At 34.3% G+C, this 13,407-nt stretch overlaps 1 protein-coding gene across 4 annotated transcripts in view; it reads left to right on the top strand.

Moving 5' to 3' along the window:
- Window positions 1-13,407, top strand: part of LOC134751389 (plasma membrane calcium-transporting ATPase 2) — a 194,388-nt gene that overhangs the window by 16,517 nt on the left and 164,464 nt on the right. Inside the window, exon 1 of one of the 4 annotated variants that reach the window (XM_063686757.1) lies at window positions 11,427-11,720. The exons of 2 other annotated variants lie outside the window; for them this stretch is intronic. The gene's annotated coding sequence lies outside the window, so the exon portion shown is untranslated. Of the gene's footprint in view, window positions 1-11,426; window positions 11,721-13,407 lie in introns of those variants that run through there. One more of the 4 variants, XM_063686766.1, reaches the window with a different exon arrangement.

Here is a 13,407-nt window from a genome sequence, read left to right as displayed (position 1 = left end):
ACCCCTTTAAGAAACCCGTAATTAATACTGAAAAAAAAAAACAAAAAAAAACCAGGAAAAAAACTTTATAGAGCTGTATCTCCTAAACCGTGCGTGGTACCGCAAAAACAATAAAATGTTCGTTCCCCTTTATGCAACCCATAATTTATATTAAAAAAAACGCAAAATTTTTAAAAAAATCTATAGGGCTGTATCTCCTAAACCATGTGTCGTAGCGCAAAAATAATAAAATTTTCGTTCCCCTTTATGAAACCCCAAAGTAATATACAAAAAACACAATGTAAAAAAGAAAAAAAGAAAAAAAAACAATAAAAAAATCTTTATAGGGCTGTATCTCCTAAACCATGCGTCGTAGCGCAAAAATAATAAAATTTTCGTTCCCCTTTATGCAACCCATAATTTATATTTATAAAAAAACGCAAAATTTAAAAAAAAATCATCATAGGGCTGTATCTCTTAAACCATGCGTCGTAGCGCAAAAATAATTTAAAAACCCCTTTAAGAAACCCGTAATTAATACTTAAAAAAAAAACAAAAAAAACCAGGAAAAAAAACTTTATAGAGCTGTATCTCCTAAACCGTGCGTGGTACCGCAAAAACAATAAAATTTTCGTTCCCCTTTATGCAACCCATAATTTATATTTAAAAAAACGCAAAATTTAAAAAAAAATCTTTATAGGGCTGTATCTCCTAAACCATGCGTCGTAGCGCAAAAATAATAAAATTTTCGTTCCCCTTTATGAAGCCCCAAAATAGTATACAAAAACACAAGAAAAAGAAAGAAAAAAATAATAACAAAAAAACTTTATAGGGCTGTATCTCCTAAACCGTGCATCGTAGCGCAAAAATAATCAATATCCGTTCCCCTTTAAGAAGCCCCTAATTAAGATTTAAAAACGCAAAAAAGAAAAAGAGAAAAAAATCATTTTAGGGCTGTATCTCCTAAACCGTGCGTCGTAGCGCAAAAATAATAAAATTTTCGTTCCCTTTTATGAAACCTCAAAGTAATAACAAAAAACGCAATGACAAAAAAAAGAAAAAAAAACAACAAAAAAAACTTTAGGGATGTATCTCCTAAACCGTGCATGGTAGCGAAAAATAATCAAATTTTCGTTCCCCTAAAGAAGCCCTTAATTAAGATTTAGAAACGTAAAAAAGAAAAAGAAAAAAATCTATATAGGGCTGTATCTCCTAAACCGTGCGTCGTAGCGCAAAAATAATCAACTTTTCGGTCCCCTTTATGTAACCATTAATTTATACAAAAAAAAAACGCAAAAAAAAAGTTTTTTTTTTTTATAGGGCTTGATCTCCTAAACCATGCGTCGTAGCGCGAAAATAATTAAATTTTCGTTCCCCTTTATGAAACCCCAAAGTAATATACAAAAAACACAATGTAAAAAAGAAAAAAACAATAAAAAAAACTTTATAGGGCTGTATCTCCTAAACCGTGCGTCGTAGCGCAAAAATAATCAAATTTTCTTTCCTCTTTATTCAACCCTTAATTTATATTTAAAAAAAAAACGCTTTCACTAAACTGCTGTAACTCGGAAACTTAGAATCCACAAAGGGGACTTTACTAAATTATGACACATATTAAAGCCTGACCAGTAATATATGATCATTGTCAAGAGGGCGCTGTTCATTCTCATGTATAGGGTGACAGTTCAGTATAGTATGAAAAAATATTGTATTTAATGAACATCATCATCAATGTAATTAATGTTGCTTGCTTAAACATAACAAAAATCACAATAAATTGCGTCTTAAAATAAACTTAAAAAGTCTACTAAAAATCGAAACAAAAGTAATTTTTAAGTCGCTGTTGTGACATTCTCAATCAAAAGGTAGGTACCACTTTGTCGTTTACCATAAAGACGAAATTTGATTATATCTTTATACAAATAACCTGTCATAGAAAGTGGTACCTTTTGATTAGGAACGTCACAAATGTTGGTCAGTATGAGGAGTGCAGCCTACAGTTTATTTTTAATTATATTTATATACCTACTACGGTAAGATTGATAAGACAATGTAATTATGCCTCCGAATGAAATAAATACACTGTATCGCAAAACTAAGTGGCGAGACAGCTCATAATGCCATCTCTTTCACTCTTGGTTGGTCTTAACAAGGGTAAAGGAGATAGTATTAAGATCTCAGTCGCAAGCTGATATTGCGGCAAGTATAATAAGCACCCCACCCGCGTAGGTACCCTTCCCCGCGCACGCCATTCTTGCTCAATTGAGTTTTATTTTGCCAGATAGTAAAAAAACCGTGGATCAAAATGACCCAAATTATGAATGATGTCTCAATGTGGTATTATAATATTGTAGACGTAAACTAAATAATATGAATTTTTTTTGTGGCAGATACAGGGTGTTAATTAGAAAAAAATTTTTTTTAAATAAAAGCGGTGGATGAATTTGACACAGATTTGTTTGAATAACATATAACAATGTTCTGTAAAGTACAACACTTCACTTACCGACTCTAATATTTTTTTAGGCGTTTTAGGATCAATATTAGGTATTTATTAAATGCCATTATACCCGTGGATGAAAATGACACAAAATGCGTGTGTACGTCGGAAGCCACTTTGCCTTTACAGGGAAACAAAGAATTTCGTCTCGAATATTTTTTTTACAGAATGCTGATTGAAAAAAGAAATACCTAAATTTCTACCTAAGCAAATACCTAGGATGACACAAAATATTATTTTTAGGTTTAGTATATGGTCTGGAAACTATATATAAAAAATAAGCAACATTAATATTCTTATAACCTCAGAAGTTATTGGTACAGGTCTATATCGCAACCGCCCGGAGTGGCATAAAATAAATAAAGTTAACACTCACGCCTCGGGAAAAATTAATTCGCGTACCCAATTTTGTACAATCGAATTAAGTACCAATATTGTTCCTGTGCTCTTTGAATTTGGAATTTCCGTCTGTTTTTTTCCTTATTTACATGTTAAGCTCTTTCTTAATTTGTCCTTAGTAACGTGTAACTTTCCATTAAGTATCTAAGTATGTTGTTTTCTTTGACATCAAAAAATTGTTTTTTCGTTAACTTTCAACTTTTTCAAGTGTCGCTAGTGGTGACGGTGTTTACAATAAATTATAATTATTTTGTAAAAATCGAAATATTATTTGTAATAAGAGACTTGGAATTTTGCCAAAAAAAGTATCATCCTTTTAACATTCCAATGTTAAGTTTAATATTAATCATCCCTAATCCCTAAGCTAATTAACAATCTCAGTAGTTAAATATAAATAAATAAATATTAGGGGACATTTTACACAGATCAAATTGTATTGGTAACCATGGTAATTCCGTTTAACCGGTTAACCCCGGGTTAGTGAATGGTGCTTGCCCTTAGGTACATTACTCACTTATCGGTATATCCAAGGATAGGTCAATAACATTCAATTGTAAATCAACCAATCAAGTGTTACCACCCAAATTACCACTTTCCAAAAGCACTTTGTTCATTAGAAAAATCGTTTGTGAATCCATTATAATAACGAAATAATACTTCCGAGACATGCAACTTCGGACGCGAATTGTACTTTCGGCGTTATGCACTCAAATGGTGTTAACATTAGAGTTGATTTTACATTGAGCGACCGGTAATTTCAGCGTTTTGCTAAATTCTGAATTCGTTTAGTCGCGGCGCTGTAAAGCGGTTGTATTGTAGCCGCTTAATGCCAATTGACGGTCTAGCCTTAGTAATTACAAGATGCGCTGCAGCGCTTAAAGACTGTGGTGCCGATCGATGCGGCGGTGCGCGCGCACTCTATGACGTCATCGTCGCCGGGCGGGCCGGAATACCGCTTTGAAATCGACGAAATACAATAAGATGTTAAAACATTATTTGGTTATTTTATGAGGAGTAATTTGTCTCTTCTTTCAATTAAGAGCTCTAGAGTGAAAAGGGGATGTTTTGCTTTGTAAACTTTCGTTCTATTGAAGGTATAGGAATGTTTTTACTTTACCGTTAGTTATCTGTCATTTTACATTTTTCATATTGTAGGTATCCTTAAGGGTTTCGTTAATTTGTATTTGTGCCAATTTTTAGGATTCGGTTGTCAAGCGGACCCAGGGTTAATTTAAGATGCAACCGGGAAAGCTATATTATGAGAAGGAAAAAAATTTAAAAATCCATTTAAATTACTTAATAATTTATAGGTACAATGGTTCTCAACATATTCCAGTTCTAAATCAATAAGCGATTTTAGTATGAATAGAAACGTGTAGGTAGTATACCTCAGTACCTCACCTACACGTTTCTATTGTTACTAACAGATCAGTAAAAATACATATCAATAAAAATGAAAATTTTCCTTTGTTTGTTTACATTAGAACTCAACTGTCCTACGGGAAAATAATCTGGAATTTCAGTAAATGCTATTATCCCAGAATTTACATAGATGGCGCCACAAGCCAGGTAAATAGATTACGCAATTTACGCATACACTGGCGATTATCTGTACCGGTACGGGGACAGGAGTTACGGAAATGCCAATTGACTTAAAATTTTAGCTAATTTATGAATTAATATTTCCAAATTAGATTCGTATTACGTTTAAATTTACGTTTTACATAATATTGGGAAATAAATTAGATTCTAATAAGAAATAAAACCGGCCAAGTGCGAGTCGGACTCGCGCACCGAGGGTTCCGTACTTTTTAGTATTTGTTGTTATAGCGGCAACAGAAATACATCATCTGTGAAAATTTCAACTGTCTAGCTATTACGGTTCTTGAGATACAGCCTGGTGACAGACAGACAGACAGACAGACGGACAGACGGACAGCGGAGTCTTAGTAATAGGGTCCCGTTTTTACCCTTTGGGTACGGAACCCTAAAAAAGAGTCAACGTTTAAAATTATGTATTATGAAAAAGTGGAGACTCTTTGTTTCCTGCATTGTTTGACTCGCTATACAGAAATAATGTACCTACCTACATGGCATTCTCTACCAGTCAACCATCCGGCTAAACAGAGACATGTAAAAATAATGCAAGGAGAAAAGTCAAGAGATACATGTAATTAAAGTGCGCCTCAGCTAACTTTGCACCGATTTGAACAGAATATAGTGTGGGAGTGTCAATAGACAAGATCAGTATAAATAAGCGACAAAATAAGCTACTAGTACTAACGATGCTAGACGAATAATTTACTTTTTTAAACTTAAATTAAGAAATTGAAGCCTTTTAATTACTACAGTATTCTGGAATCTGGAATTCCCATTAAATTCGAAGCCACATGCTATAAATTTTACTGCACATTCACAAAACATTTTGAAGTGCAGTTTATGTTTGAGCTTTCGTGTGAATTTCATGGCAGTTATTTGGCCGTGCAAATAATTTAATTTACCATTGGTGTTTTCACTGTTTGCTTTTGTAATAAATAAATAAATAGCATATTACGTTTAAAAATTACTTTCAGTGTATAAATTTAAGACATATCTGGGCTGTGAAATCATTGGGTTAAATATACCGTTTCAACTATAGGTACCTACTTAGTATTATAAATAACATATATTATTTAATCAATCGTATATTTGAGAGAGAGAGAGAGAGAGAGAGAGAGAGAGAGAAATTTTAAAATTTAAAATTTAAAATTTATTTGTAGCATTAAACGCCTTACTGGCAAACGACAGTAAGTTTTAAATTCTTTTGCTTCTAAATATATGTGGCATATATCAGTGATAAGTACTTATTTACCGCAATCAATAGTACGCTCACTCCAATTAAAGATAAGATCAGTATCTTAACAGATAGTAAGAAATGATAAAATACTATTAAAAAATAATTGTTTCGCAATAAGATTCAGATAATATTTTATTTTTATCTACCTTTACGACCTGTTTACTGGACATTTAACAATATAATATAATATAGATTGTCCATCGCAATTCAACGTGGTAACGCGGCTAGTGTGATGGGCACCTTTGCGCCAGGGACAACTCGGGGGGGACTGTTTGACTAGGCTTAAGTTTAGCCTTAAGTTGTTATGGAATTGTTTTTTTTTTGTATATTGACATTTATTGAATAAATATAATATAATATATATATAATATAGGTTATATCGAAATATAGGTGAGCAAAATATTTAATATTAAAATTAAACCTTTGACATATACCTATACTCGGAAAGGGGCCGATGTATTGTTCTTAAGCATAGATTTTCAGACTTAAGACTAGAAACTGGGTTTATTTATTCATTAACATCGGAAAAATAAAAATAAAAACTAAAAACTAATTTCCCCAAGAGCAAGATAAGGATGAATTCGGTGCGTCTGAAAAAGTTTGGGAACCCCTGGTTTGTCTTTAAAGACAAAATTGACTAGATGTTTTTATTTAAAAATAGGTAACATGGTTTGTGAACTTTTTAACTTAATATTTAAAAAAATTATTTAAATTTTAATAGTTATAGGTACTTAGCTAACTCCTACTATTACAATATTAAGTAATAAATACAGATAAGATAATTAATAAATTAAAAAAATATGTGTGCTTGATCCCGACTCCCGAGCCTGGCAACCGAGAACACTAAACTTTTACTCTATAATAAATAACAAATAAATATTAATAGTAATTAAACAGCGCCCTATATCGACTTTAATAGTCAATAAATATTTCTATGCAGTTAATTCACAAATTTATAGCAAGGAATAAAAAAACGGTAACAGATAGGTACCTAAATCCCGATCCGGGTGAGTTAAATGATCCACGCGTGTTTTACTGTGATTGAGCAAAACCATGTGTCAATAATTAATGTCAATCCATGCGTGTACGCACGTTTCATCGTCTTTAAATTACAGAATTTGGCGGAATAGTGCAAAGCCATGAACATATGAACTGGCACAAACACTTTTTTTTCATTTGGAGTTTATTTGAACAAACGTAGAAATTTCAAATAATACTCTTACTTATTCTGTGGCCCGGATCATATTAGCACAGAATAAGTAAATAGTATTATCATATAGAACGGCCACGCACCGCCCCGCCCCGACTCGAATTACCTCGCCCTGCGACAGCAGATTGACGGCCGTTTGCCGGCCGCTCAGTACTATTTTTAAGCAACTTACTGACACTATGACGCATGACACGTATACAGACGTGCCGTTCACACATAGAAACGCAAGTGATTTTTGATGTATATGCGTGACTTACACAAACTAAACAGCGCAATCAATCGGGATCTGAGCGGGCTATAGTAGTGTATGTATGTTTATGTATACTGTGTATATATGTATATATATTCTTATTTTGTTTATTTCTATTTGCATGGTTATGTGTCTGTTTTCTGTGTATTTAGAAATAGGTTTCTTTCATTGCATTTGCAACACCTACTATATATTATGTAAATTTATTAATTTCCGCCACCCAAAGGTTGTCTGGAAGAGATAGCTTTTTAACGATAAGACCGCCTGTTGTTTACCTCTGCTTGTGTTTCAGTTTTATTTTTGTATTGTATAGTATTGTATTGTACATAAAAAGAAAAAAAAATAGACTGTCAATATGTTTAGATGGCGCCTGCACAGGCCAGCGCCAGTTAGTCATTACTCATTATAAAGATTCATATTTTGCATAGCGCTTTGACCTCCGCTTGCCAGTACCATCGTAAATCGTAATGGCATCTACTACTTATGGTGGCATTTTTTTAATTTATTAATTAAACAATAACACTAGACATACAACAACAACATCGCACGCGGTTTTCGATCCTTTGCCGACTAGGTAGGTGCATTCAATTTATCTAACTTTTTGGCGAACCGCGAGTTCTCAGTTCGGGGCGAACTACTAGTTAACTAAAATATCCCTTACCAAGATTTGATCCCGGGACTTGCTTTTTGTGCTAATTTTTGTACTAAACTGTTAAAATTTCCATATAAAATTTGCGGAAGAAACGAAATTCGTTTCAAATTTGAATAAAATTTATTTAAAAAAATCTATTGTTAATCTTTATAATCTTTACAGCATGGTGCTACTTTCTCGCACTAGTGCGCAAAAAAGCACTTTTAGTGCAAGTGTCGAAAGTTTAAAGGGCCATATGTACTGTAAAACGTTGTACAATACACGTGCGAATAGGTAATTCGCAACTCGTGTCGATTTAAAACACTCCCTGCGGTCGTGTTTTAATTTATCGCCACTCGTTTCGAATTTCCTCTTTTCCGCACTTGTATCGTAAATAACTATTTACTAACTGTTTTAACAATTAAAATATGATTCATATGAAAGTTTCTTTTTTTTACTCGCAAGTGTGTTGAAAATCGTCGTATGAAACGCGTGTGCATTGGTCATTACACACATCGGCTTTCTTATTGCGTGTATAATGACCAAGTTAGCTCACTTGTATCACAATGTACTAATGTAATCTCGGAATCCCGGATCACAAATGATAGCTACAGGGCCATTAAATCCAAATCTATGTTTAAAAAATAAGCGATTGACGCACGCTTTATGCTTAGATAAAAGTGTGGCATTGCATTGACGTAATTCGGTATTTAATGAAGATAAAAACAGATTTGAATTTATCGGATAAATGATAAAGCTGCTCATTTTCGTTAATTGAATGCCGACAATACAAGTATTTAGATAAAATTATTGCTTAATTTTACAGCATTTTAATCATACTGGTGTTGAGTAGGTACCTTGTTAGTGATGAAGTTACCTGTTTTCATTTTTATAATGCGTGTGATTTGTCACTTTCGTAATATATCAACACTCCTAAATTTGCTATGGATTTCTCTTATCTCTGGCCTTAAAATCAGCGTCGCCAACAATCAACCTGTCTCTGTTGCGAAAAGAATTATACTCTAAGCTTTTGCTTCTCATGGTTCCCAATAGCCATAGGTGTTTCAAATAGTCCCGAGAGACGTCATACACATATAACGTAGAGGATTTTTCAAATGGGATTTCACGTCGTACCTCTTGACTTGAACCATGATTTATACCTCCGTAATAGATGGATACAGTCTAAGGAAAAAACGTGCCTCAAAAATCCACGAAAATTTGATTCTCGATCAGATGGCGCCACTAGTTTTGGCCTACTCTCGTATAGAGGGCGTTGACGGTTTCGTTTGTTATTTATAATTTTAACGCATATCAGTGAAAGAACATGGGTCAAAATCATATAAAAATGAATAATGCAAATAAAAAAATCATTTATCCATATTTAATTACATTTTAAAGGATTTTTATAAATTTTCATTTTTAGTTTTAAAGTATGTCGATAGATGGCAGTGAATTTACAGTGGTTACAAAATTTACTATGACAGTACCGCTCTATCTTATTATATCCTCTTTGTTTATACTAAATTGAAAAATCACGTGCTTGTTCATGTAATTGTAAGGCCACATTTTTCTTGAAATTCAGTTGAGTAAGATAAATAAATATTTATTCAAAAGCCTATCTGATAACAATTGACGCACAAAAAACAATAATAAATTAGTAAGACGTAAGTGCCTTGTGTTTTATAAGTCTTAAGGCATTTTGGAGTAGACAACTATCTATCAAGTTAAGAGTGAGCATGGTGATAGCATTGTTTGATTGCTTAATCTTCGAATGACCGTCATTTACAGATTAGGTATGCGACAGTTGTTTTCAGTCGTTAGTAACAACTCGTTACACTTAATACGCCCATAATAGTACATTACGATGCAAGTGCGAGAAATAGGAAAGTCGAGTGGCGAAAAATTAAAAACGACCGAAGGGAGTGTTTTAAATAGGCACGAGTTGCGAAATGCGAATTACCTATTCGCACATGTATCAACGTTTTACAGTACATATGGCCCTTTAAATTACGTAATGATATTCTACTGTTAGACTAGGTAGACATACTGATAAAACTTGTTTGCCAGACTATACTTAGGTACAGTTTTACAATCACTGTCCAGAAAATCCAGTGATTGACATTTGCTTATAAAAAGCATGGAGACTATATAAAGGAGCCAGATCTCTATGTATGAAAAGTGTCCATCAAAAAACAGTAATTAGGCGGCGCCACCATACACCAAAATACTACCAAAAACAACCTACGTAATTTGGTCGGGTTATTTGTTGCCTTATATGGTTCATGTTGTACTCATGTCCCAGAGCCTAACTAGCGCCAATGGAGAGATTAGGAACTATTATTTAAAGCTGAAAGCTGGTCACTTTTGCAATAGTTCTGCCATAAGAGATTGTCGTCCCTTCTATACCGTCCATAATAAAAAGTAAAACTCAATAAAGCGCATCTACACTACCGTCACTTGTCAAATGTTCATGTCATGCGAGACGCGTGTCCGACAATGTGCGGCGCCCTTAAGTCTAAATATGTAAATTGCATTCCACACAGACTTCATAACCGTATAATATCTATTAGCCTTAATGCCTGCATTGGCTGCATTTAAGTACGGTATTTCATTAAACCATTCGGAATGCTATGCACATCGTATATATAAAGATTATACAAAGTTCTCAAAGACCGCCCCGGTTTAAATAATCTAGTGGGTACATTTTATGAAGTATAGTTTGTCAAAGAACTGTCTTATTTCAAACATAGACAGAGTGAATATCATACTATCTTTGTCTTACACTAGTATTAGGACCTCAGATTCTCAGAATAATAACTATGAGCTCCAGGCCATAAATGTTTAAAAAAAAAAAAACAGATTAGGACCCAAAAGAAAAGGATAAGTATAATTTTTTTTGTTCTTATTTAATGACAATTTGGTTTGACCAACTCTGTAAGTAAATATTTACATTTGCTTGCTTCTCTTAATAATTATTGAGATATCGAGGTCTCTCCAATCTCTCCATAATTTGATAGCGTTAGACCGAGGTAAGTCTACAATGATTTTGATGACACACGCAGTGCAAGTGTTATTAATATGTCGTTATTAAATTTTATAGAAGTTTACCTATTAAATTCCAGTCTAGTTGGACTGTTGGATGTACACCAATCTATAATTATGTCGAAGTAACCCATACCATAAACAACTCCACACATTTCTTTTGAAATCGATCGGTTAATACCTTGTCATACAACTGACGTCGCGGACCAACTGACGCATGCGCGTCTGGGTAATGTCTATCCCGTACGAATATAGATGAGTATTGGCTTATACGTATTTTCGTGGTCCGTCGTGATCTATTCAACACGGCCGTCTTACTTTATCGCCGGAATCAACGATAGAGCAGCCATCCGATTTTGTCGCATAGCGACATGATAACGTTTACGCTCATCTCGTAATAGTCGTAATATTTGGCTAAGTAGTTAAGTCATTATAAAATGCGGTTTTAGGTATTTTTATAATGGAAAAATAAACTGCGGCAGATGTATGCAGTGTGTGATTGTCGTCAGTATGCTCGAACTGATCTGAATGTCGGGCCGTGTGGAGTGCGGTCGGCCTCGACTCGACGACGGACTGGCTCAGTCAGAAAAGCGGACTCAACCCGCGCGGACGCGTGGCGCCGGTGCTTGTAGTTTTTTAGTTTTTGACAGTTGGCGCGTTTTTCGGTTAAACTAGGTATTTTTGTGGAAATCATAGATTTAAGTTCGTGTAATCTGTGTATTTTCTGTTTACATCAGTGTACGACTAGTCATTTGTGAATTTTCCGTGTTGGCTGTGAATAGTGCCCGCCGTGTGTAGCAGTCTTGAGTGTACAATTTTACATTGTGATTTCTCTTGGAATATTGTTTTTGTGGACCGCCGGCCGCGAAAGAGGTAAACGAAACTTTCCTATTGCTTTTAATACGAATCTTTTTAGTCGCTCTCTGTGATTTGGGGCATAGAAATTCTTGCAAGCTTCCAAATATAGCAAAGGGGCGTCGCGCGGCACGTTTCCACGGTGGACTCATTAGATTACATTTTAATCGGGGTGTACAAGGTGATTTTATAGCGAGTGGAAACCGTGCGCCCGGCCGGGAGAGCAGAAGACAGCTGTGGTACACGTAACGAGTAAAAATAAATACAAGGCATTATCGGGCGAGACAAGCCACGCCGGCTTGCCGTCGCCTGCGCGTATTATTAGTGCTTATTATAAGGTACGACATTGGCTAGTATGTTAGGATATGTCCAGGTCACTGCTGCCGAATGTCACTTAAAACGTCACTGAATTTATATCTCAGTTCTTACAAAAAACATATCAACTTTATCTTGGTCATAAATTTGACATTTTGGGGTGAAGACTCAAATACTTTGTTATGAATTATGATATCTTGTTTATAGGGTAGTTATTCTTATGTCAACTCAGCCAGAAGTACATACAGTTTAAGCAAATGAGGAAAAATTGCAAAATATAATCTATAAATTGACCACAAAAAGACACTAGACCTTTGCTAAGCTCCATTTTAGTTCAAATACATTTAACAAATGCATGTAACCCATGGTGATATGCCAGCAGTGAAATAACTACATATACAACACAATGTAATTATAAACTGAAATACCGTAAACACTAACTATAGTCCAGTTTTTAATGTTGATTATTATGGAGCCTTTTTGAGGCGTACTTGTTACATTTATTTTTGGAGCTTAGATAATGCTTTTTCTATATTAGATACTCAACATAATTTGAAAAATGTTACTACCGTGCCCCCGCCAAGTCAAGCAAAACAAAGAGACATGGCCATACCATCCTTTTCTCAAAGCCACTCAGGCCATTTTCAACGTACTGTAATTTAGTGATACATATTTTACTGGAACTTAAATTTGGACCAAAGTTGTAAATTCTGGACTAAAGTTACCTGAGTTTATGGTATTTTTTTTTCTGAAAATAATTTAATTTGTTCTAATATTTCTAATAGTACAGTGTAATTATGTTTAAAGAAATATACCGGAATTTAAATCATTTCCGATGTGCTGTGGTGAATATCTATTAAAACACTAGTACCTGTACCTGTTTTTTAAGAAATTCCACAGATCTCTATGGGGATCTAGTTTTAAAAGTATGGATGAGGTAATAATGATTCATTCCTCTCTTGTCTTTACAAAACCAAGAGTTTGTCCCCACCCACATATTCACCCAGTCACATATTTCAAACAGAATTTAATGTATTTGTCGCTTGGTGTTTAAGATGGATTCTTTTCGCACTGGTATGCCAGTTATTGACAGCTAACAAATAGACAACTTATGCTCTAAGAACAAATTAAATAAAATTTCGTTTATGGTTGAGAATGGCACAAAAGCTTTTTTTATTGTTCTGATTTGAACTGCCATCAGTCAGTAATTTGTTAAGTTTTGCTGTATGTAGATATATTTTTTTGGGTTTTGGAGACCATCGTCCCACTTCACCACTGCTTTCATTTTGCATGATGTGCTTCCTTTTAGGTCTTTGTACTGTTCCAATCTTGTCCAGTAATTTTGAAGCCAGTGGATTGGGATGCCTTGCCAGGCACTCAATATAATTCT

The sequence above is a fragment of the Cydia strobilella genome, chromosome 22 (assembly GCF_947568885.1).
Source record: "Cydia strobilella chromosome 22, ilCydStro3.1, whole genome shotgun sequence".
Taxonomy (NCBI): Eukaryota; Metazoa; Arthropoda; class Insecta; order Lepidoptera; family Tortricidae; genus Cydia; species Cydia strobilella.
Note: the sequence above shows the minus strand (reverse complement) of the source record. Positions and strands in the feature narration are given on the sequence as shown.